This window comes from Pygoscelis adeliae, unplaced genomic scaffold (assembly GCF_000699105.1).
Source record: "Pygoscelis adeliae isolate BGI_AS28 unplaced genomic scaffold, ASM69910v1 Scaffold318, whole genome shotgun sequence".
NCBI lineage: Eukaryota > Metazoa > Chordata > Aves > Sphenisciformes > Spheniscidae > Pygoscelis > Pygoscelis adeliae.
In genome coordinates this window covers 2,665,645-2,671,081 of record NW_008825430.1, presented here as the reverse complement: position 1 = coordinate 2,671,081, position 5,437 = coordinate 2,665,645, and positions in this window count along the sequence as shown.

The window sequence follows — 5,437 nt, the reverse complement described above, 5'->3', positions numbered from 1 at the left end:
GAAAAAGAGCCCAGCCACTAAAAGGCAGCTGCTAGATGAAGCGATGTAATCACTGTGCTGAATAAGATACATTGGATGTATTAATCCTTAGCATGAAAGAAAATGCAATATTACATTTTACAAATAGTGTCCGGAAAATGAGCTGCAAAGCTTAAAGTTGTGGATTTAGAAACTTCCAAACAGCATCTCAGCAGAAAAGGTTACGCATGAGATGTTGTTTATGTAAAGTCTCATATTGCAAAGGTCAATAGTATTGCAATGTAGTCATTCAAAAAACAGATTAATAGATCCAAAACAGATTAATAAATCACATTATTTGATTCAATAAGACAGTCACGTGTCTGATAAAAGGTCACTATTTAAGGCAGTGTATTAGAAAAACTCATGTGAATGAAGCAAATATTGTTTGTGGACTATGAGAAAGCAAACTGCAAAGACACGATGGCACACATCCAGGGAACAGAATGGGAAAATTTCTGAGAGGCACAACTGAACATTATCAAGGGCACCTTTGGTCTTCCTTAAATGAAAATGTCTCTGTTAATAATCAAGAAACAGGAATTTATTAGATCAAAAGAATAAATGTCAAAAAGGATATTGATGAATGTTCTTTGGTAGAAAAAAATTGACACTCAGATGTTTGGTTCAGTAGCACCTCACAAGATAAAGTTGCAGCATGCTCTGCAAAGCTATTGGTACATCCTTACATGTGCAGCTTGGATTGCTTCTTTCTCTCCAATACACCTGAGCTTTGAAAAATATTTTAAAAATCTAAATGAGAACTGATGTGCGAGACTCAACTTCATAGGAATATTATGCTGTTATTCATGTCTATTTAACATAGAAAAGCACTTAGATGAGCCATTGATAATAGGTGATTACTGAATTACATGCAGAGATTATCTGATATAGTTTGGGGAGAAAAAAAGACTTTCAGAATGCAAACTCAAATCCTGAGGAAGGGTTTGTGTACCCTAAAAGTTCACTTTGCAGCTACACTAATTTGATTTAACAAAAGATATCACCAGTACCTACAAATTTTGTCCTTAAAAAGGCAGTACCTTTCGAAAACAGTTGACTTCAACATGTTTCAAAATTTTGAAGTCCTTTTAATCCATGTATGCATTTTCTAATAATGCAAAATAATAATTAAATTTCAGTTTGTCCTAACAATGCATTTGAATGCAAATGAATAATGTCTCCATTGAATGTAAGTATATACAGAATTAAACAAAGATCTCAGGTTAGATATCTAATACAAATATAAAAGTACTGCATTAATCTTTTAATATGGAAAGTTATCTATTCGATGCTTTACCTCTTTAACGAACAAGGCACATTATTTTGCTAAGGTAAGTTATTTTCAGAGAAGTAAAAAGGAATAGCCTCTGGAATAATCATGTCCACAGTACCACTGAACATGCCCTAAAAATGCAGATGGTCAGTCACCTGATCCCAGTCTTTTGCAAACAGTAATGCTAGGCTCAGTGCTGTCAAAATAGCAAAAAGTGCAAAGATACAGCAAAAACTTTAGAAAATTAATAGTAGAAACTTAGAAAAAAATTGTTCTCCTGTTAGAGTTTCAGATTTCTGTCACTACTAAAACTACTCACTGTCTCTGTGTCACTACTAAAACTACTCACTGTTTCTGTTGTCCCCTTAAGTAAGTCATCGATCCACTGGTGTTATTATGCATGGTCCTCAATAACCCTGATGACAAATGCGAGTTACTGATGTACATTATTCCTTCCAGATGACATGTTTCCCATAGCCCTCTTGATAAGAAAAAGCATAAGCAGACCTTATTGAGCTTGATATTATTAGTCTATGTCTTTAAATATGAGCAAAGAGAAAAATATCCTCAACTGCTCTGTCTTCTTTGCACTTGATTGTGTGTAGCACTAGCAGATGAAACGGTCTTTCACCCTCTACATCTCATACACATTGCTCTGCCAGAAAAAAAGCTCCGGTAATTTCTGTACTACATCCACTCATCATATCCTCAGGATAAGAAGAATCAGGGCAAGAAAGTTAGTGTCAGCAAAAAAACATATCCATAAATCCCCAGCTCCTAGATAATTCATTGCTTAAGCTATGGATAGTACAGTCAAAGCAATCAAAAAAATAGGAATCCTTAAGTAGACTCTTCAAAGGCTTGTCACCTGATGCTGGGACCACTTTAGCACTTGTCACAATGTTATTGTCATATTACTACTTGTATTTTAAACAAATACAAGCGTACCTGGTCAAATAATGCCATATCTAGTACAGTGTCCTGGTTTCGGCTGGGATAGAGTTAATTTTCTTCCCAGTAGCTGGTACAGTGCTGTGTTTTGGATTTAGGAGGAGAATAATGTTGATAACACACTGATGTTTTAGTTGTTGCTGAGCAGTGCTTACACTAGTCAGGACTTTTCAGCTTCCCATGCTCTGCCAACTGAGCAGGCTGCAGGTGCAGAAGAAGCTGGGAGGGGGCACGGCCAGGACAGCTGACCCCAACTGGCCAGAGGGACATTCCACACCACGGGACGTCATGCTCAGTACAGAAACTGGGGGAAGCTGGCCGGGGGGGGCCGCTGCTCGGGGACTGGCTGGGCATCGGTCAGCGGGTGGTGAGCAATTGCATCATGCATCACTTGCTTTGTATATTCTTTTATCATAATTATTTTATTTCAATTATTAAACTTTTATCTCAACCCATGAGTTTTCTCACTTTTACTCTTCCAATCCTCTCCCCCATCCCACCGGTGGGGGGCAGAGAGTGAGCAAGCAGCTGTGTGGTGCTCAGTTGCTGGCTGACATTAAACCACGACATTCAGGCAGTGAAGTATAGACAATATTGAAGAGGGTGAAAAATTGTGGACCATAAACAGTCTAAAAGGATGACAGCTTATGCAAAAAACCAGTATCAACAAAACCATTTTAAAGATCTCCATTGATAGGTTCTTGGAATAAGAGAAGACCGAATCCTCCAACAGACTATATGAATTTCCATAACAGACATCGTAGAAGATATCTAATGATTTAGTGGTTTATCATCATGTAGTGCTGGTAACATACAATGGAATAATTAGGACAAGTGAAATATTCAATAAGCATTTCTCTATACAAGAAAAAGGCTTTAAGTATATATGCAGTCTGAAAGAGACAGTGACAAAAGATTATTTATTAAGAGTGTTACTATTCCAGAAAGTTGTGTTGCTTGTTAGGGTTCGGGTATGTGGTATAGCCACCCTCCATTGAAGTCATTCTCTTACAACCATTGGGCAAAACAGCTACATCTTAAGCAATGAAGCAAGGAGGATACCTGGATCCGCAAGAGAAAAACTGGCCACAACTGAATTAAGTGTAAAAGTAAGATCCTCAACAAGCAGCAGTTTTACCTTTTGCCCAGACCTTCAGAGCAATTTGAAGCTACAATCATTTCATAGCAATAAAACTTACAAAATTCTCAGTCTATTCAGTGACGCCATTTAAGTAGTCATTCATGGAGGCCTCTCTCTCACTCCATTGGATATTGAGGGAGCCTTGTCTAGGACAATTATCTATAAGTCTCCAAAATGAGTCCCAGCCTAGGCTAGCTGTGTGACATGAAACAGTTTGAATCAAAGATATAAAACTAATCCCACAAGTCCCCAAAGCTGATGTAGCAACATACCTGCTGGCCTCAAATACTCACAATATACAAACGTAAGTTGCAGGTTGTCATGGATATAAAACAGAAATGTTTTAATATGCAACAGTTTCCTCAAAGTCTGAGTTTGCATTTTGTAGAAATTCTGGAAACTTATCCTAGTTTCTGTTTGTGTAATGCATGAAAGCTGATACAGATCTGCTTGCAAACCAAGCTGAAAAATTTTGTGAATAATAATGCCTTATTTTACAGGATGCTTGCTTCTTTATAGAGCTTGCAGTCGGGCTTGTTTTTCAACACAGGCAGATCAGAGCAGAGGAAAGAATATTGCACTGCACTATTCCTGTGTACAAGTCATAAAAGGAGATTTTACAGTTACTGTATAAGTTATTCTTACTATACTTAGTATTAAAGGAGAATTTATACTTATTATATAGGAGAATTTATACCATATACTCCTAAAACAGGAACTAAAATAATCACATTTGAAATTAGATCAGGCAAAAAAGCGTAAGGAACATTCTATCCATGAATGCCAGATAAATTACACTACTGCACTATTAGCCTCAGTTGCCCCCTGTCATGGTTTAACCCCAGCTGGCAACTAAGCCCCACGCAGCCACTCCCTCACTCCCCACCACCCCAGTGGGATGGGGGAGAGAATCAGAAGGGTAAAAGTGAGAACTCATGGGTTGAGATAAAGACAGTTTAATAGCGGTAAAGCAAAAGCTGCGCACGCAAGCAAAGCAAAACAAGGAATTGCTTCACTCCTTCCCATGGGCAGGCAGGTGTTCAGCCATCCCCAGGGCTCCATCACGCGTAACAGTGACTTGGGAAGACAAACACCATCACTCCGAACGTCTCCCCCTTCCTCCTTCTTCCCCCAGCTTTCTATGCTAAGCATGACATCATATGGTGTGGGATATCCCTTGGGTCAGTTGGGGTCAGCTGTCCCATCCGTGTCCCCTCCCAGCTTCTCGTGCCCCCCCCAGCCTGCTCGCTGGTGGGGTGGGGTGAGAGGCAGAAAAGGCCTGACTGTGTCAGCACTGCTCAGCAATAAGGGAAACATCCCTGGGTTATCAACACTGTTTCCAGCACAAATCCAAAACATAGCCCTGTACTAGCTTCTATGAAGAAAATTAACTCTACCCATGCCAAAAACAGCACACCCCACCATCATTATTTATATCACACAACCACACAGGAGAACAGCTTTCAGATGCGCATATCACCAGAAGATTACATTCCAGAAAGTTTTCAGAAAGTGTCATCTGGTGCATACAGCCCACCTGCTGAGAAATTTTGGTTGGAACAGAATGAAGCACATAAGAGACCAACAGCAATCAAAGTCTATTGTGCCCACAACATGAAGTAGTGCAAAGTAGCAATTACCTGAGCATGACACATACATGCCAGCCTCCTGAATACAAAAGCTTAAGTGCTAGATTTTTTTTTTTTAACAAGACTGAAGGATTTTTAGTATGTTGGCAGTTGATTATATGCTAAACTTTCTTTAATTTTATTCTACAGACTTCCATTTCCTGAATGAGCATGTAGGAAAATACCCATAGCACTTCTAAAGTCTACATCTAAATCTATCTTTAGCCTACAGTCAAAGCCCTTTCATTTTCAGCAAACACTTTTCTTTATCACACTAAGCACAGCTCATTGATAAGAATATGAAAGACGAATAAAAAAAGGCCGGAAGTTAAAACAAGTCTGAAAATCTCTTCAAATTTGAATCAAACAAAAACTCTGGAAAAAGCCCTAACAACAAATCATATAGATACAAAATTTAAGTGT